The sequence below is a fragment of the Colius striatus genome, chromosome 16, assembly GCF_028858725.1.
Source record: "Colius striatus isolate bColStr4 chromosome 16, bColStr4.1.hap1, whole genome shotgun sequence".
Classification (NCBI taxonomy): Eukaryota; Metazoa; Chordata; class Aves; order Coliiformes; family Coliidae; genus Colius; species Colius striatus.
Genome location: NC_084774.1, coordinates 15,165,670 through 15,187,331, shown reverse-complemented (window position 1 = coordinate 15,187,331; position 21,662 = coordinate 15,165,670).

The following is a 21,662-nucleotide window of genomic DNA, read 5'->3' as shown; positions in this document are numbered from 1 at the left end:
TTAAGCAAATCAACATGGCTATGACATGGAGGTTTTCATTCAGCTGTTTAAACAGAGTATTTGGAAGTAGATGGTTGTTTACAGGAAGCTCCAAAATAAGAATGCATATTTTTATGCAGTAATTAGTGATTGTTTAATATACCAACTGGGAAGGCAAAGAACAGCATAAACACATAATTGTTACCAGGCAGGGAGAAGTAGAGCATTAGGAGATAGCATAAATAGTCAAACGTGACCTGAAAAGGTCAAAAGAGAACTAAACAATTTTGTCACAGCACTTGCTTATTTAAGTCAATGCAAGACCAATTTCCTCTCTGCTGTTTTGCCTGGTATTTTATACTGTCCAGTATTACTCCTATTTGACAGAGACAAACAGAATCAGTTGTCCTGAGTGCATTTACAAGTTGTATATGACAATTAAGCAAGAATAATCTAGAGCATTTTGCAAATCAAAGATGACTATTTTAAACATAATGTCAAGTAGAACGGTGAACTAAAAATGTCCATGTTATATTAATTTCTAACAATGATTTACTGAGGTCAATAACAATAAAAATGCAAGTCAGCTATGGAGGCATTTGGTAACCTAGCTGATTTTTTTAACCCCCTTCATGCTGCCATGTACAAGATCACCCTGGCACTGTCTAGCAACAAAATTTAAAATTTAATCTCTGAAACAAAACAAAAAATCACTGAATTCATTCATGTTTTGACCCCCACTCTCCCCTGAAAAAGAATCCCCTTTCTATTTCAATGCAAGGCTAGGATTTCACTGTGGGGGAGTAGCCTCTATGTATGAATCACATGGAAGACAGGATTATTTGGTTACACTTTAAATAATGTTCATTTTTAGAGCCTGTTCTTCATAACAAATAGGGCATTTTATACTCCTCATATTCTTTCTCTCCCTCTCTCATTTTTTTTTCTTTTCTTTTCTTTTTTAAAGTTTCCTTGGAGTGATTATAAAAATCACTTAAATCCTGAAGGGGAACTATGCCTCAGTGACAAAACAAATTTGCCACAAATCATTTTACAAAAGAACAGCAGGACTTTAGACCAAACTCGGGAACTGTTCCTATTCATCATTCATTTGTTTTGGAAACTCCACCCTCCTCCTGCCATGTTCAATATCTAATTGGCATTCTGACACTTCAGATAACTAAACATCTGCTGCATGGATGCTTCTTAGAAGTCTTTTGTTCTGTAAGTTGGAGTTCAAGGGATACAGCTCAGGATACACTAGATTCATGCCATTGTTCGGGCAACTACTCTTCCTGAATGGAGAGAAAACAGTCAAATAAAAGCATTTTGCACAAATACTTCCCTCTACTCTTCTGATAAGCTTCCTAAGGGGCTAGTGTATTAAAATTCAGATGTCAGGGTGCTGCTGTTTCTTAGCTATTTCCGCAGTTTAGGAAGTCAGGGTCTTTACACTCCTCCTGTTAACAGCTGTTGACAAAAGGTTAATTTCTGTTGCGGTGACAAGCAGGTTTAATCACCAAGGAAAACCGAACGTAGATTTTGTTTGCTGTTTTGTTTTGTTTTAACACAGTAGTTCAACGAATGCAAGTGAACAAGGTGAGTAGCTACTATTCAGTGCTGCTGGGAGACCTTAGGGATTTTGAAAGCAGTTTGGAGCTCTTGGATAAAAAGATGTTGGATATTTGTGAAGCAATATTATTATTGGATCCAGAAATAAATAAAACATAACATTTTGTGAGCAAGATTTGTACGCTTCTGGTGCTAGGTGCTCTTTAGCCTAAAGGCTTTTTTATATGATGCATTAGCCAATATTGTGAGCACATTATTGCAGTAGCTTCCAGAGTTTTCAGATTTCTGTGGACTGGGCCCTGTTCAACCTACATAAATGAGAAAAAGCCACCAACCTCATATCCCTGTGAAAGGACAACACAGGCAAAGGCTGGGAGAGGAGGTACCTAAGGTGCCTAATACATAGGTACCAATACCTATGTATTGGTAAATAGCCAGGGATAAAATCCACATTGAGAGGTCCTCTTGCTTCACTGTTTAACTTTGTGATGTGGTTCCTACTTAATTGTAGCTGAATCTGTCTCTCATCCACCAGATATCTCCCTGTTCATAACCATAGAAAGGATGTTCCCTTCTCAAGCATGGCCTTTGTTTCTAGAAACAGGTTTTTAAATGCCTAAAGGATCTGGGCAAAAAAATACCCTAAGACCCAGAAGAGGTCCAAACATCAAAGGGCAGTGAATGCAAGTCCTCTACCACTCCAAAGACCTTGCCAGGCTCAGTCGCCCAGGTACTACAGCAATCTCCTACCTGGGCAGCTTTCCAAGCCTTGCTACATGCATTTTTTTTCCTCTTGAATCTAATGCTCTGAAATCAAGTTGCTGTAAGCTCTGTGAGGCAGGTTACAGAGGAGGGCAGTGCTGAATGCCCCGAAAAACCCATTGTGCCCACACTGCTGCATGAAAAAGACTGCTGAATACACTGCATAGGAAACAACTCACGTCATTGTCCTCCTGCACACACAATCACTCAAATGATGCATGTAAATAAGAGATTTTATAGGCACATTCACTTTGCAAATCCTTCCCATCTATTCCAAAAGGGCCACATTGTAAACATTAACAGGCTGAGCATAAGCCTGAATTTAGCAGAAAGGCTTCCAGTAACACATGAGTGAGACTGAATTAGAGAGACTGACTTCAGTATTCCAGCTACCTCCCTGGTCACCAACCTCAGACTTTGGCTCTTGCAAGCATTCAATGTGTAAGAAATCTCTTCTATAACATCTAAATACACCAGACAGCTAGCAAAGAGGCACAATTGTGTCAACTATCTGTCTAGGTACAGAAAGAGTTAAAAGAAAAAAAATTATAGCTACTTATTTAAAGCAAATGTCTATCCAGGAGCTGACAGAACAGTCCATTCACAAGAGCCACATTTGATATTTCCCTTGTTATTTTTTATGAAGGACTGGGTAGTTATAAAGAGACAGATGAGACAGGTGAAAGTGGAATTGCCATTTGTACCTCTTGATAACTATGACCAAAAGCTATCTTGTCCCTTGTTAAATATTGATTGATATTCAATGTAGATGATCCAGACTGGCAGGATGGAGATAGCATGCAGCTTTGGCAAATCTGGATTTAATTTCTTGCTTTTCTAAGCATAATCATTCTTCAGCTTGGCCAAATGACTTAGGAATTGGATCTTCAATACATATAGTCTAGTGCTGATGAATGCAAAACATGTTTGCAACAGAGCACAAATTGGCAAATACATCGTATTTCCCTTTTTTTTCTCAGGGGATACCCTAGTACATGGCTATGATAATTAACTTATCCAAGTAATTTTATTGAAGCCAGCTAGCTGGAAGAACTCTAGCCTCAGGTCTGCTTGGCCAGCCAGACTGTGAGTGCCACCTCCATGGCCAGGATTAGTGGCAGCTCATTGCCAAGAGACTAGGAGTGAACTACATGAGGAGTTACATTTGGGAATTTGGTGCAGTCTGGATGTGGACCATAGTCCATTGTTTAAATAACCTCATAAAGGATATTGTAGGAGATGAGCTTCCTTTCTGCCTGGAAAACACACTATTAAACAATAGGTCCTTCTAATGCCATTTCTGTGCCTGCTGTTAAGATTTCCAACCCTATGACACCTTTAGATACCTGTCTCTTCACCTGAGTCTAAGCAGTTAAAGCAGGAAGGTTTTAGTTTTCCCCAGTTCAGCACATAGATCTGGGTGCAAGAGGAGGCAATATTTTGTTCAGAAACCTTCAATGACTTTTCTGCTTCTCGACAGAAGCATCTACCTGCAAATTTTCTGGCTGATAAGTTTTTCTGGTAAAGCAATTGAGAGTCTGCCAAGTGAAAATGGAGAAGGGAGCTGGAACTCTTTGTATACCAGGTCTTCAGTTCTCTGCTCTCAGGCTGGTAAGACCAAGCGTGTGGGAAAATCAAGGTGAAGTACATCTAAAACATAGCTCACACATGTATGTTTTTCCATTGCTTGGCCTGAAAGGTCCCTTGAAGCACTTTATTTTCCTTCATGTCCCTTTTCAGGCCTGCTCTCACATTCTCTCACCAGATTGCTTTCTGAACAAGAGTCTTGGGGCCTTCTGTCAGTCTGTCCAATCCACTTTCTCTTTTCTCATCCCTGTCTTTTTTTTCTTGTAAAGAAGAGAGACAAACATTTATGTCAATGAATCCCTGACCTACATAGGCTGACCCTGTGGAGTCAGAGATAATACACAAGAGTAAATGAGGTCAGAAATGGAGAGAAGCCCCCACATGGAGAACTTTTTAACAAAGTTTAGTTGCACCATGACTTCCTGAGACCCACTTGATGCATGGTTAAGTTTCAACCTCTCTGAGTCCTTCAAAAGGCTTTTCAGATTCTTGGTACACATTTTTTTTGGCAAGGTTTATTGTCAAAAAGAGTAATCTTAGAGAGAGGTTGATAAGAATATTCCCTCATGTTCTCCTTCCTTTGCCCCTCCATGGTGCTGGCATGCTTGAGTGGATGTGACAAACTCAGTTTTGCTGAGGACAAGGCAATTTGATGGTCCTGGTGGCTCCTGGCACAGGACTCATCCTTCTGTTGGCACCACTGAGCTCCTGAGAGGATATTTCCCACTTGTCCTGCCTGGAAAAGTATGCTACATCCCTTGGGACGATCTTAATGACTTAGAGATATCAATGTCCAGCAAGGCAAACCTTGGTCCTCTAATTTAATGGGACTGGTTTAAAAAGAATAAACATGAATCTGCAGATACACGTGTATCTATAGATGCATTTAAGCCACTCATACCTGGCAACAAGGGTCCTATGCAAGCCATTCTAAAGCATTTCTTTTGAATCACACAGGCTGCAGCAATTTCACATACAAAAAGGACAAAAAAATCCCTTCACAAAAGAGGTCAGAGAAGCCTTACCTGTGGTTGAGAAAGCAACAGTGTCAGAACCATATATATTCATCCCCAGCATGAAACAGGCTTCGTTACTGATGGTAACATAACATCCAGGTGTTAGGCTTCAACCCCACTTCAACTATTGTTTATTGCCATTGCATGGATTAATCCCTGCTGTCAGTCCAGTCTGTGAGATGCTCTCAGAAAGAAAGGTCTGCATAGCATCACGAGTGTCAGATCCTGCTTTGATACACTTTATCTTCCCTTATCCCTTCAAACTCACCATGACTACTCTGCCTGACATGCTAAAAATGCTTTAGAACTGGTGCATATAGGCTAAACTCTGGTTTCAGGGGAAAAAAACCCTGCCCACCCCCACTTTTTTCCCCCCTTTTTTGACAGAAATCATTGTTGATCTGATAAGAGGTTTGTGGAGTATCCAGTTACAAACTGAGAATCCCCAGAGTCAGTGATTCATTAGTAGTTATCCTAGTGTTACAGGAAGTAAACAGCTTTTAGATGTGCATTTTGCATCTAATTATGTCACAGTCCACTGGCCTTCTCAAAGGTGTGTTGTTTTTCAGGGTAATACATTAAAGATAACAGATTTTACAACAACAGCTGTGAAAAACAGAAAAAGATAAGTTCTGGAAGCTTTGTAAAATAAGTGGGAAATCTTTGCTATACAGAGGAGACAACTGAGTGTCATTTGGAAGGATGTGAAATTTTATCCATCAAAAAAGATGATTGTCAAAGCATCTACCTTTTTTGTGTCTCAGATTCTCCTTCCAGAAAGATCCTAAATCCATTTGTTTTTGTCTGAACTAGATGATTGGTTTCAGTCAATGCTTGATGGCTTCGTTCTGTCCTCAGACTTGTTAAACTATTCTGAATTTATGTTGCAGTATGAGAGGATGGAGCTGAGTTCAGTGGGATTTCTTCATTTACAAGTTTACTTCTAGGGTTCAGAAATTGAATTGCTGTGTATCCAACACTACTGTGTTGTTTTGTTTTTAACAGAAGTTATCTGTTGTTGAGTTGAATTTGTTGACACCCAATAAGTGTTTTCTCTAACAGGTTGGATACAACTTATTGCTCCCACCACTACCCAGGGAGGCTTTGCTCATTACCTGTCTCCTAACCCAGCAATCATGACTGTCACTTGCTCACCCCAAGGTGAGTGTGGCAGCGTATCTGGCACAGCCCTGCTTGTGATAAGAGCACTAGAACCAGCATAGCACAGGGTTGATGCCTCAGACTGTCACCAGTGATTGCCAGGGAAGAGTTTGGGTGCATTGAACTTGGGTCACTGAATCACAAGCCTAGAAGGAGTTAGAAGGGTAAGTCAAGGAGAGCAGATCCTCCTAGGACATGAGCCAGCATGCTTCTACAGGCATGGGCTGCTGAGACCTGGCACCATCTGCAGTTGCCATGATCTCTTATTTTCAGAGATGCTAAAAACAGAAGGACAGCACGTTTGGGACACAAACAAGGATATTCCTGTGAATGCTGTCCAGGATGTATTTAAGTAGGGGATGACTGATCCCATTAGTCTGCTAAATCCCAGACTCAGGGGTGCAGAGAACAACATTCTTAAAAACCAGACAGTTTTATTTAGTTTGGCTTTTAAAAATCATATTAATAGTCGGAGTTACATTTAGGTAAATCATATTTGATAGTGAATAAAAGTCAGAGGTGTAATTAAAACACTTTTCACTTGCTATGCCTCCCAAAATTCTGTCACCTGTATGCCAGGAAAAATTCTTTAGTGCATCCATTTTCAGTTCAAGGGACTACTATTCTGTTAGTTTGCTCTGCTACAATTTTACTCAGTCCATAGCAGTGCTGTCAGACTCTCTGTCCTCTCTTCTGCTCTTTCACAAACTCCAGTTGTCTCTTAGAGAGCAGCAGCATGCAATATCTTCCTCCTTTAACCATTTGTAATGATAGGTAGTGAAGAGAAACTCCATCATATCCTAGTAGTGCACTACTATTTCTGCTGACAGCTTAATCAGCTGAACATGTAATGCTGGGGTGCCCTTGACTTCCCAGCAGTGTGTGTGTGCATTCATCAGAGTTTTCCTTGATGTTCTATCACACTTCTCCACAATCACCTGCCCTCATCTCACACCAATCTCCTTTTACTCAATAAAAGCAAAGATAGGTGTATGGATGAACCTGGCTATTCCCAGCTCCTCCTTCTGAACTGGAAGTAATAGCTGGGAATGGAATTACAGGGTGGAGCTGTAGGATGGCTTGGGTCAATAGTCACTTGGGCTTTTGCCTTTCATTCCCTCTTTGGGTGAACATAAATTCATGACCATCCTGATAGCCATCTATGAGGGCATAACTGGCTGGCTAGATGAGGGTAGAGCAGCGGATGACATCTGCCTTGACCTCAGCAAGGCTTTTGACATTGTCTCCAATAACATCCTCACCAGAAAGCTCAGGCAGTGTGGCTTGAATGAGTGGACAGTGAGGTGGATGGAGAGCTGCTGAATGACAGAGCTCAGAGGGTGCTGATCAATGGCACAGAATCGAGTTGGAGGCCTGTGGCCAGTGGAGTTCCACAGGGATTGGTTCTGGGGCCAGTCTTGTTCAACACCTTTAGATGATCTCTAAAGGTCCCTTCCAGCCCCACCATTCTATGATTTCATGATTCTTTCAGCACCTAAAATGTAATAATGCCACAAACCAAAGACAACACAAAGCAAAATGAACAGAGAATACAGCTGTTTTCCCATTGCTTGTTGCCTATATGGATTCTCCTGTTTCTACCAAGGAAAGTCCACAAAGCTGCTCCTGCCTCCATCAGCCCACTAACAAGTTATCTCCTTCCTTTCACTCTGTGCACAGAAATCAGGGGAAACTGATGTTCCTTTGAGACCTCTATTTGGATGTCCCTGTGGGATGATGTCCCATCATCCTAGCCTAGCTCAGTGTTGTCTGCTTCATCTCTCCCCATCCCTGGCAGCAGCATTGCACACTACTTGCAGTGTGTTTCCCAGTTCCTCCCATCTGTGGAAGGGAAATTAAAACTTCCTTCCCCACCCTGGGAGGGCATTGCTAAGATCTTCCTACTGTTTGTGAAATATTTTAGATCTGCTGATGAGAAAGGCTATAGAGTGCCATGTGACTCCATCACTACAGCTGGCCCCTATGTGAGGAATGCGTACCATACCTGAACCCATGTGCGTTTAGTTTTTTCCCCATTTGTTAAATCAGCATTTCAGTAATACAAACTGAATTAATTTGTTGGAACTTACAGCTACAGCAGTGGTTATGTTTCTAGGAAACTACAAAATGAGGGCATTTTAGAGTGCATTTGTAAAGAAATGCAAAAGCCCTGCTGGCAATGACAAAACAAAGTTTGAGTTTAGAATGGAAAATGGATGGGTTGTAAATAACAGTGATGTTAAAACCTCAATTGATTCAGTTCCACAGTTAATCTATTATATTCTTCCAATGGAATTTGTTTTGCTTGAAAAGGATTATATGAAATCATAACCTTCATTAACTTTGAGTGATTTGTTTTTTCTTTTTGTGAGCAGATGTTTAGTTACAGCTGATAAAGCATGAAAACCTGCATTCCTCACAGCTTGCTCTGCATGGGTGTGTTGGGTAATGATGACAAATATTAAGGTACAACACTGCTCTTCTCTGCTGACATAGCAATGACTGATCTGCTTATCAGATTCAGCTGGGAACTGGAATGCCAAAAGAAGGGGAAATATGAATGTATCTGATATGAGCCTAATGGATCCTGAGAGTATTTATAGCTCAGAAGAGACTGAAAACAAATGAAATGCAAATGAGTTTGAAGAGAAGCCACACTGCCATTCTGTGGGGCAAAGAAGGCATCGCATGGCTTTTGAGGAGATGTGATCATTCTTTAGACTGTATACGAAGTTAAAAGTGCATCTATAGTTGCTCACAAATGCTGCAAGAGTATTGTTCCTTACATGAGTCTGTAAAGCTCAGACAAGAGCTGAGTTTCCCTGTAGAGGGTTTGGTGCAGATCTAGCTGTGCCTCTGAACCTTTCAGTGTAATCAAGAGGCTTACACAAATGTACAAGGCTAGGGATGGGAACATGTTTTGTTAGTATTTCCCTACCAAATTTTCAAACATATTTAGAACTCAAAAGGTTCTGTTGGTTATGGAGGGATGTGTCACAGTGCAGACACAAACTGGCTGCTCAGGGCAAGTAACCCATAAGAGTGCAGCCGTTCAGTCATTGTATGTGCCAGAGCACTGGGATCAGCGTTTCTTTGAATAGCAAATTGTGTGTCTTCTAACAAATGGAAAATGTAATTCAATCTTTAAGAAATCAATGAAAAGGTAGAAGGAAACTTCAAGGCTTTTCTTAACTGAACTTTTTATAAACAGATTAATCATTTCCAGAAATAGAAAATGTCAGTCAGATCATCTTGTTTGACACAAGGTCAGCTTTCTGCAAATAAGGCCAGTGGCATGTCAGATGTGAAGATAAAACAACAGCTTTGCATTATGCAAGCCCAAGGTGCAGTTACCTGTGAAGGGGTTTCATTTCATTTCATTCATTTCAGTGCTCTGCCCAACCCTCCTAGGAACCAAATGGAGAAATGTCTTTTTATTATTGCTCTTTTTAATGTCTGTGTTTAAATTAGCAGTGCCAAAATTCTAGTCAAACAAGAAGCAGCCTCAATAGAGGGAGCACAAGTCAGGATTCAGGCTGACACTTTGTAAATGGATCTACCTGGAACAATTTAAGAAGTTACCACCCTTGTTTGTTTGCTCCCACCTCTCAGCTAGTTATCACCATCCCAGAGTCGGTAATAAAGAGAAGCAGGCAGGAACTTCTTGGGCTGCACTAGCCAGACCTGCAAGAAACTGTCAGTCAACACTATTTGTCTTGACTTACTGCAGCTCTGACATCCCTGTTCTGGCCTGCTCTTGTTCAGGTACCTTTTGTTTATGTTTATAGTGGTGCAATGGTTTGGGAATATCAAAGATTTATATACCAAAGCAGTACTAACTCTAGTTAAGAATTGGTGCAAAAGTGATGTGACTTCAAAATTTCAGTTCTCATGAAGAAAACCACCCCTCTCCTTTATTTTATTTTTTAAATGCAAACCTGATAGAAATAAAATCTCCAAGATATAGCATCTAAAGGGTAAAAAATGAGTAAAATAAATGAAAATTAATTACAAATATTAGCTAGACTTATGCCTGACTTGAGATTTTAATGCTTCTTAATTAATAAGATATGGATGAGCTGTACATGTTTCCCATTTACCATTTCTAGCAAGACCATTCAGTACCCACTCCCCAGATACTCAGGTACACCTTATACCCTTGCCTTTAGGGTATCAGTACAACAAGCAATGACACAGAACAGAGAAGAGAAACAAGTACATGTAATAAAGGTTGTTATTTTTCTCTAGTATCCTTCATTAGAAGTTGAAAGTGGTTTTTTGAGATGAAACCCCATAGCCTTTACATAATTCATAATGAAACCTGGTGGTGCTTCTGTCAATGAAGATTGATGCCTGTTAATTTTGCCACCTGAACATGAAGGAATTTAAGACTACTTTCTGAAATATTGGCCATGAAGAATACATTTGGCCCAAGCAATTCTTCCAGCTGTTTATTGATTGCTCCACTGGCACACTGCAAGAGCAATTGTTTAGCCGGGAGTTGAAAGAGTCATCCTGTGCAAATGAAGTATGCAATTGCCCATGCAATCACATGCTTCTCAGAGTACATCTCTCCCACTCATATCTCTGTCTTGTCATTTACTGACACCTATCACAAGACCAGAATAGCAGCTGGAATGGTATGTGGGCACTAGCTTGCTTTTTTATTTCTTTTAGGAATCCTCCAGATGCCTGAATTCCTTTGTACATTAAATTACTGCAGTAAGTGCTTTATGAATGTTCAGCCTTCCCATCTCTCAAAAAATCCTAATTTCTTCCTCTTGAAAGTAATCTATTCTACCAGAGACAATTTTCCTTTGAGGGAGTAGGACAAACATGCACTGCATTAATTAGGCACATCACTTACTGGAACTTACTGCACTGCTGGGAGATGCTCAGATGTGTCCTGACTAGGTGAACAACGTGAGAACTTGCAAAGAGTAGGTTCACATTGACAATAGGTAAAATCTGGACCATTAATAACTTAATGTATGTTAATACTGACAAAACACTGCAGAGGCCAAAAGGTGCACACATAAGGAAGAGTTAATGCCATGTAATATCTTAATACAGAGTGACTGCAGCACTGATCTCAACGTGAAAACAATCACTTGAGTCACGCTAAGTATGTCTGGCTGCAAATCACAGTTTCAGCACTTAATGACAGGTTGGCAGGTAGCAGGATTAGCAGCAGTATGTACAGTTTTATGTGAAGCCAGATAGTCAGACCTGTATTCCTACAATCAAGAGTTTTGCCTTTATTGGGATACCAGATGTATTTTGTACAATTCAGGTACAGTATTGCCTTGCTCCAAAGCCTTTCAAGTCAGCAGAGATCACAAGCTATTTTAGCATTTGCCAAAAGTGACAGTGTAATCAGCCATGCCTGAAAAATAATGGGAATTGTCAACAGTTAATAAAACTGCTTTAGGAGGTTGGATTGATCTTTTTTTCAAAGGCAATCTTGCACCTGTGAAAACCTGTCTATGGTAGTATGTATCACTGAATTGTACAATTGTTATTGCAATATAATAATCTGTTTGCACCTACAGAGTTGTGATCCAGCTGACTGGAGGGCAGGTGAGCCCAGACCTCCCATTTCCTGTAGTTTCTTGGGATTTTATGGTTCAGAATGGAACATTAAAAGATAAAGAAGGTTCCTGTGCTAACATATCTGTGACTGCTTAATAAAAATAATGCAAATATTTGCTAGCATAGAGTCATGTACTGGCTTGCCTCTCCCAAGACATTGTCCTAACCCCTAGTTAGGAAAATTATATGTGTTCTTTTTCTCTCCTTACAACTCCATTTAAAACTCTAACTATTCCATGAAAAGTGAAAAAGTTTTGAGAAGAAAGACTGAGAAGTTGGTCCTGATTAAATATGTTATTCAGGCAGGCTGAAAAATGAACAGATGAAAGGTCTCCTACACCTGGATGGCTGCTCCAACTAGAGAGACCATAGCTGGGCAAGAGGGAAGGATTACTGCTGGGTAGACCAAGACCCTGTCTCTGAAATGAGTGTTGGCAATAGAACAAGACATGATGGCTTACCTGACCTGACTTTAGGACTGCTAAACTAAGTGAAAACCAGAGAGGAGGTCCTCATGTTCTCCATCTCATCTTTGAGGGACAACGACCAGATTGGTTTTGCACAAAATGTGATACTTGGAAACAACAACTGCTGAAGCTACTTTAGATGGCACTGGCCTCTCTTGTCTTTTCAAAATCCAAACAGAAGTAGCACAATGTACTCGAACTCTCTCATTGCAGGAGACATTTAATGAACCCAAGAACTAACTAAGAGACTTAATTACTTTTTTTCTGCTTTCTTTTCTCCTCCTCCTGACCAAGCTGGGATGCATTTCTTATGCAATGCTTATATGAATGACAGCATGCAGAAGGCATAGCAGAGGATTTCCACAACACCCAGGCTTGTATTGTGCTGCACCTTATTATCATTCTCTAACCCTGCACATATGGTCATCTTCCATTCTTCTAACTGGTTCCAGGGCCCTGGAATTCAGCATGACCCCTGAGGGCTATTCTAATGCAATCAGTAGGAATACTATATCCAGGGCCAGTCCAAAATCAAAGGCCTGGCCAAAGCCCAGGATAAATTACAGCTGTTATAAAGAAATCACCTTTTCACCTTGGCCCTCATATTCTTTCAGTTTACAGTCATAACTCAGCAAGGCCAGCAACATTTGTCATTAATAAACCTGGTTGAATAAACAAGACTGATGGATTAACAAGTCACATGTAAAGAAATCTGAGAAAGTGAAAAGCTTTAGACAGAAGGTAAGGATAAGTTGATTTTTTTTTTCTGAGCTAAGAGAAAAATTGGTGTATTTTTACATCTATTTTTCTGTACATTTTCTCCACTTGTAACATGTACTGGCATGACTGACAGCTCTAAGTACAGTAGGTCTGAAAAACTACCAAGGGAAAGACCCAGCCCTGGCCTATGTGATTTCGGAATGCACAGATGACCATATGATCTATGAGCCTGATGGTAACAGACAGCATGGTTTCACTAAAGTGGAGGCTTCTTGCCAATATTTATCTTTCATTCTACTTGGAAACCATTGTTTTCCACCAAACAAAATGCTTTTGTGATTTTAAGTGAGAGGAAAGGATATTTAACTTAAAAAGATACATAACCAGTTAAGATCTTTATTTCAAACTGAAGAAATACCTTACATTAGAGTAACATTCTTAATCAGACAACCCTTAAGCTGTCCACAAATGTGCAATTCTTCAACTTTCATAACACATGATTTTCCATTAATTAAACAAATATCCCGTGGTCAAAATGTCGTGTCAGTAAATGAAGAGTTAAAAAAGAGCTCTTGGAAACCAGTGAGAAAGAGCAGATTATATTCCCTAGCTCTCTTGGGAAAGCCTGTGAGGGGATGATTTTTCTTTATTAATCTCTCTGATTTATAGTATATTGATTTGAAAATTGTTAAACGTCTGTTAAAAACAGGAAGAGTAAACACTTTCAAATATATGTAGTGTATTATTAATTTATATAAAAGATATATACTGGAATATATTGCATTAAAAAATCCACACCACTACTTTTTTTTCTGTAAAAACCTCAAACAAGTGGAACAGAGGAGCTGTACAGTAACAACAAATACCCACTAATGGTCTTGGATCAAAAATCCTCCTCAGTACTACTCTGACAGGACAGCCAGGGACAAGACAGTTCAGTTGGCCTGAAGAAAGTGATGTCCAGGTGTTCAGAGATGTTTGCACTGAAATTCAAACTGATCAAGAAGTCTGTAATCTCCCTATTTTTGCTTCTGACACAATTTGGTCTAATTAGTCCTAATTTGACACTCTGGGTAGTGGTCTCCATGTAGAAGAGAGAGAGTAGGCTGGTGGTAGCTGTGAATGAATATTGAAACACCATGTCAAAGGCTCAAAACACTATCCTGGGGAAAAATAATTTATTATGGTTTCAATGGGTGTTTTTTTAAAAACTATTTGGCCTTAAACTGTCTTCATCTGGACATCAGCTGTTTACTCTGCAAACATCCCCACCCAGCCAGCACAATGCGAGGTGCCACAGCAGAGCTGGCAGCTGCAGAGCACCTTTTGTGTTTTCAATTTAAAGCCTCTGGGTTGATAGTTCACATTAACATGGAGAGAAATATACAACTTGTGAGTTTGAAAAGCAGTTTTTACTCATAAAAACCTTTGATAGTTTAGCCATCTGGTCAGAGTGAAAGAAGCTCATAAAAGAGGCCCAAATAGGGTCAAAGGTCTCTTGCTACGTGGGTCAAGGGGGCCGAGGAGGGTTTGCTGTAGTGGACTTTACTAAAAACTTGTCAGTGAGGATCTTTGACAAATTATGGCACATTCCATGGCTTTTTGGGAAAGTATTTGATTACAGTGTGCAGGAATGTTGTTGATATTTGCAAGCTTTAAGAAAAAAGGCATTTAAATCAGAAGTTGTAAAGAACCTTTAGGAACCATCTTGTGCATGAATGTGCACAGGGAAGATTTTTATTTTATCCTGCTTTAATTTTTTTTTAGTATTTTTTTTTCCAGTATAAAAAGATTCAGGGGAAAACAAAACAAAAACCTCTCTACCGCAGAAAGCACAAAGGCTTTGACCTTTGATTCAGGTCATTTATTCTTTTAAATGGCCACAAATTATAAACCATCCAATTACTTTTCTTTTTCTTCCAACTTTTGGTAAGTGACAAAGCACTAAACAAAATGGGATGGGGGTGAATTAAACATCTACCTTATTTTTCTAGTTTGCTCATATCAACCTAGTTAACTATACCGCTTTTATTTGTAAGAGGTTGTTATGAAAAGTAACAGGATTTAAGCTGACTGAAAGCAATTTCCTTGTAAAGGTTCAAAAGAAATCAGAGGAAATAACATTATTTTTATGAGATGCTTCATGGTACAGCATTATAATAAATCAAAGTACAGTAGTTACATCTTAAGAGACAAGGCTACATCACTAAAACTCACAAACTTATTTGTGTCAAAAGTTCTGGTTTGTTCTTTCATCCTGAGGGAGAGGGAAAACTGGCAGAGAAATGAGTCAGTTAAGATTACATACTTAAAATATACAATACTAGCATTCCTTAGCAGAAATCCACCTATTGCAGCTTAATCCAGCTTCTAATTGTGCATATGCCATGGACTGCGGCCCCGGAAAATTGGATGTGTATTCATTTCACTCGGGGCAAAAACTGCACATAGTTTTCTGAAGACTAACCTCAATAAAGAGAAAAGAAATAGGACTGTCACAACTTATCTAAAGATCGGCTGTCTGGGATGACAGTTTGAGAAGTGTTTTACAACTTCTTCATTTAAAAGTATTTTGTTATTTTTAAGGTTGATGGGGCAGTTTATAGCTACTGTGACTGTGGAGGAGTTGAGTGTTGCAAAATATCTGGTTTTTTTCTTTGCATACACACAAAGCAGCAGTGTGCTTCTTACACTACCTTTCTTGTGACATTGGAAATTAGACTCTGACCTTAAAACAGTGAAACATCATATCTATGAGTGCAAAACAAAAATGCAGGATTACACCAAAGCAAATAAAGATATGCATCAGTTAGTTGTCACCTGACTGTTTTTTAACAAACATAAATCAGGTTTAATAAGTTGGATTAGTAGTTAAGTTTTCATTTAAAGGAACTCTGATTTCTCTACATACTGTTGACCCTGAAATGACTGTCTCATACAAACACACCAATTTGTCTGACTTCTGCATATACATATATCTCCTGCCTGGAATTTATTTTACATGGAGATTCTCAGGGGATGTAAATCAGTAAAGCCCCATTGATTTCAACAGACCCTGGTTGCTGGGGCTGTGCTGATGTATCTGCAGAGGTTCTGCCCTGTGGTGTTTATACTGCCTCTAAATAAATAAATAAGCATTAAGAGGTGATTATGTTTAGAGTGCAGATCTACTCTCAAGCAGGTTACCAAGTGACAGTTAAATAGAAATCAGGGCTTGTTAACTACTCTTTTAACAGACTTTATAATAAATAGTCTTGTCCATTAGTTGTAATGATCATTGCAGAAGGGCATTGGCCACACTGTCAGGGCTTTCTGAAATTAGGAAAAGAATAAAAAAGGTGGGATGGCAAAACCTCAAACTGCTCAGGGTGTGAAATAGTCCTGACCTGACTGACAGGGACAAAATAATCCCTCAAAAGAAGGAAGCAGTTGTGCTTATCCTTCTCCGGGAAGGAGAATCCTGCCTTGGAGATGTGCTGGAAGACATGAGCTAGAGAAGACATTGACTGTCCTTCTGCTAGTGATCATTTGCTGACCTCACACATTAAATTGCACCGGGAAGAAATTACCTTTCTTAAATCTAGAGAAGGTAACTAGTAAATGCTCTTCTTATTCATGTGTCTAATCCCTAAATCCTACTAAACTATTTGCTTCAGTAATATCCTGCTGCAGTAAATTCCACAGGTTAATCATACACGAAACACAAGATCATTTTCTTTTATCCGTTTTGCTGACAAATAAAAGGCCATTTTAAATTTTACTGCCATTTTTCTTTAATCATCAGATGGGTAAATAAGTGTAATTAACCACCAACACTTCGTTGCGTGACATGCAGAAAAGTGTCTCTGGTACTCATGGGGAATGCTAGCAAGATGGACAGAGGCCCCAATGTACTGTCCAGACCTCAGCCACCATACCTGTAGGCACAGCTGTAGTACTGGATCAGACACAATCATCAGCACAAGTGCAATATCTGGCTGTGGCAAGGCAGATGTGCTGCAGTTGATCCTGAGAAGGAAAGTTGGTTTCTATCACTGGAATTCCTTAGAGATCCATTCAGATAATGTGGGACATCGGTTGCCCTTTGATGACAGAGTCCATAGAGCCTATATATGCCAGCAGCTGCTCTTTAATTATAACATTACCCCAGGACCTATAGGGACAAGCAGTAGCAGTTTGGCTGCAGAGCATATGTGGGTCAGTAGCTGATGAAGCTGAAATTTATCATTGGAATGATCCCCAAGTGCTTTGCAAAGCAGGAGAATGATTAAGTATGAAGGTAGAACTAAGCAAGGTTTAAAGATTAGGGAAGAAAAAGCTCTGAAAGATGTTAAAGGTTAGAAATACAAGGTTTTACAATGCAGAAGCATCTCTTGGATCAGGAAAGCCTTCATGCAGTCAGCAATAGACCAAATCAACTCTTAGTTACTCTCAGTCATTTCTGTGTAAGAGAAGTTACATTTCACTTGTTCTCATCTTCAGTTCACTTTGTTTTATTAGCATATGCAGATTTTACTATCTTGTAACACTGAAACAGAAATAAAACAATCACTGTCTAGATGGATATATACTTTCTGCATCTATAGCCAGAAAATTCAAAGTGTTCTTCAACAGGAGTAGGGGAAGACCTATTCACAGCACATAGCATGGCATTATGTTTTACGTTACTAATTCATGGACCTAAAGTTACACTGAATGAGAGCACTCATAGACTTCCTCACTTTGGAGACTCAGAAGTCCCCATATCTATCCTGGTTGACAATCACTTTTCAAAGGAGCCAAGATAGCTATTTAAGATTATACACACATTTACAATGCTTTTCCGAGTCAAAATCCAGTCCTGAGCACACATTGAAACATACAAGAAGTGACTAAGGTTTGAGTCATCCACTTGAGCTATATCTTTTCATTAACAGTTTGATACAGATGATATTTCTGAACATCTTCATTGCAGAACAGTTGTTTTTAGACAACTGACACAACCAGTGCCATGATCAATGTTTTTTGCTTGTTTGTTTTAAAGGAAACAAATTCCAACTCATCTGTTGCTCGGTTATCAAATGTCTTTATACTGAATGTGGTGATTAATGTTGGACACCTGCTTAAAAACACTTCATATTTGTAATATTGCACAGACTCTGACAGACAAGATTGCTTAGCTGCTATTATCACCCAATTTACACTTCTTATTTTGTTCTGTTGCCTTTTTAAATAAGATTTTAGATTATCACCTTTCCAGCACAACAAACAAAACACGGATGTTGTGATGAACTTATCAATCTCCATTAATTATATCAGCAATGTAGTGAAATCATCTGTTCTGTCATCTCTGGAATATTGCTTGGCTTCAGGTTTGCCTCTCTCAATCCGATTTGTAGATACTTATTCTTGCACTCATGACCTCCTGATTGGATTATTGGAATTCTTTGCTGACAGCTCTTCCTGATAAGGCCTCGAACAGGATTCAATTAATCCAAATGCAGTAGTGAAGAAATTCTGTTCAACAACTGTTCTCTTCTTGTGATGTATACAGCCCTTTACTAGCCTGACTGGACTGTATTTTAAGCAGCAGAGGCAGCTCATACTGTATCAGCAGCCAGCAAATGTCTCTCTTCAGCGTGCCTACCTCTTTCATCTAGCTTCTTCCTGGCTCCACACTAAGATGTGCTGACCTTTTGAGTGCTCTTAATCTCTTTATCTACTGACCTCCCACTTACTATTTGTCTTAAGTATTGAAATAATTTAATCCTCAATATCATTCTGATGAAGATGTAAAATTTCCTCCTTCATATTTGGCAGTATGGTACCCAACTCTGCAGTCTATAAAAGTTAAATTTCCACAGTGGGAGACCATAAGCAGCATTGCATAATTTACCACCCCTCTCTGTGGCCAACTGGGATAACTGTGGTCTTCCCACTGGTAGTGTCCTTGGCTGAGGCACACACACACACAAAAAACTCCAGTAAAAGGTCTGTAGGCTCTTCTGGCAGATCTGTATTGAAATTTCAGTGCTAGTCCCAGTTCCTGAGGAGTTTCCTTAAATGTTGTATTTATTACAGCACAAATGGAATCTTAAAGTGATCTCGAGTCTTTTAAGATACTTGGCAACACTGCAGAAGGTAAATGGCTACATTATTTAAACTCAGATGTTAGTCTCCAGCCAATACATTATATCGTTGAAGTGGTAGGAACATGTGCATGCACAGCTGACTGACAACTTGTTGAGGTACTGCTGTGACCCATAAGAGCCCTACTAAGAAACCGAAGGTCAGAAGTAGGAGCTTCCAGTTTCTGAGAGCAAAAGGTGGGTATACTCAGAATGCAATAATTTAAAGAAAAGTACAGAAGTTTAAAAAATATATTTAAAAAGTAACACTCCCCTGAATGATCTTGAGATTTACTGAGTAATACATTAAGAACTCGCCACTATCTCTAGATAGTCAGAACCTGGTACTAATCTAAAGCAGTCTGGAGTGCAATGACACTGCAGTCAAATGTGGGGCGGACTTCTGCAAGATTAAAACTTAAAGGATAAAGTTTGCCACTAGATGCCAAGGGGAAAAAAAATAATCAGTACAGTATTTATTTGGGCCTTCAACTTTAAATGAAGAAAAAAGCCTGGGTGACACCTTGCCTTTGCACAGAATTTGACTGATTTCTCTGGGATGGCAACTGAAGTGTAATGCTTGCATGAATCTCTCCCAAACCAAGAGCAAGGGGCTCTTCTATTTTCCTTATAATCTGAAAATATCTTGTCTCATTGTTTTTAATACAACAATGGTTATGATATTGTTATTTCACAGTTCCAACCTATTAAAGTACCTGACTTCATTGACATGCATGAGAAAGCCAGAAGTAATATTTCTGTTCTTTTGCACAGAACATTGACAATATTTATTAGCCAAAATCTTAACTGGGGTAAAGAGTCATGGTTCTTAACTGATACAAACCAGATTTACAGCTCCTCGGTCACATTTTCACTACCTAGTGGATTGGAGAACCTGGCAAGCCAAACTATTGCATCCATTTAAGATGAAAAGGAGAAGCTGGAGGTTATCCATGCTCCGGATAGCCACGTGTCCACACATGCTGCTCACACACAACCTGTGCAAATATTTTTAAAATTCCAGAGCCCACGGTGTGTGTGGGAGGGATGAGGGGACCCTCATGAATCTTCCTAGTAAATCCTGAGGCTTATTGAATATTTATCAAAACTTAGCAGTTGTTTTACCAAGGGTTTATGATAGATAGAACTTAGATAACTTCTGAAAATTAGGAGTGGATAATGAAGTTCACATGAGGAATTTGTTGTTGCTGTTCAAGAGTGTCATCTGGCACAAAGTTCAAGGGTCTTGGCCTACTGATATTTAAAGAAACTAACATTTCACTCCAGATTTCATCCAAGTGTATTTTACACCACAGAAAAGCAAGCTTGTGTCAACCAAGTGTAATGTAACTCAGAGTACGCTACTGTTTGGTGTGAGGAAGCTATGGAACTTGTGAAACACCCATGCTGGAGGACTCATAAACTAAGCACGTGACCCATTACATTCACAATCTGCAAAGCTGAACCAGCTACTTCTCCAATAGGTAGCTCATTCTCTTATTGTACCTTTTAAAGCTCCTCACATCAGTCCATCTTCTGCAGTTCTCTGGGGCTTTGCAAATTCCTTAACCTTGGAAGAGCTGTGGGCACCAGTGTCCCAGTGGGGCACGCCAGGTTTGCCCTTCAAGGGTAACCAGATGCTTTAACTAAAACATGTGCCTCCATGGCCAGCTTCCAGAGAGCAAAGATGGATGTACTAACATCCATAAAAGCAGTGTGTATTGTGGCTGCTTTTTTCTCTTCACAACTAGGATGTTCCCAGCCAGTGGATTATAAGTGCCATGCTTCATTACATTTTAAACAATAAAAATGAATGACCCATCTCAGCGAGTGTCATATTTCTGGAAGGGAGGATAACCTGTGTGGTTAGGAACATGTCCTAAATCTATCTGCTCCATTAACCTTTGGAAGTTGGAGTAGTTCTAAGGTTTGAGAAGCAATTAATATCTTGCAGGCAACAACATTCTTGAATGGATGACCCAGGATTTCAGTTACACCTGAGCAGAAAGTAATACCTCACCATAAAGAAAAAAAACTCATTTGGAAGTGCAGTGAGAGGTCATAAAAATTGAGGATTACTTTAGTTAGTCATTTGTAACAGGTAAATGCATGAGTATAACTTCCTGGAGAGGGGGGAAAGGTCTTTATGATTTTTTCCAGGGTTATGAATACATAAATAACAATGGTCACTTAAGAAAGACAGAAGCTTTGGGATTAACCTTTCCACACATTTCTAAGTAACCTGTTGACCCAGTAAAGGATTTTTTCTTGTTTGCTCTCCACATCAATCATATCTATAGGAGATGTAAACATTTCACCATCTAGTTCAAAATGAAAACTAGAAAATAATCACTCGACCTTTACAATTAGTTGTTTACACTCAAGCTGCCTTTTGGTAAATGCATTACTAGAAGAATTCTTGTGTAAGACATGAATAGTTTTAGCTACATCATTTATTTCTCCCATTTCAGACATGAGTCCGTTCTCCCCAGTAGGTTTACAATGACCTTTCCCACTGTTCAAGGTACAAGAAATCACTTCACCACCTTGCCATCTGCATGAGGATGGGTTTAAACTGTTGGTGTCTCCAAGAGCAGATGTGTTCTCCAAGAAATGTACACCTCTCCATGCCTACAGAGAGTATATTAATCTCTTAACATGTCAAACTTCCTTTAAACTGGAAGAATTCTGCTCTTTCC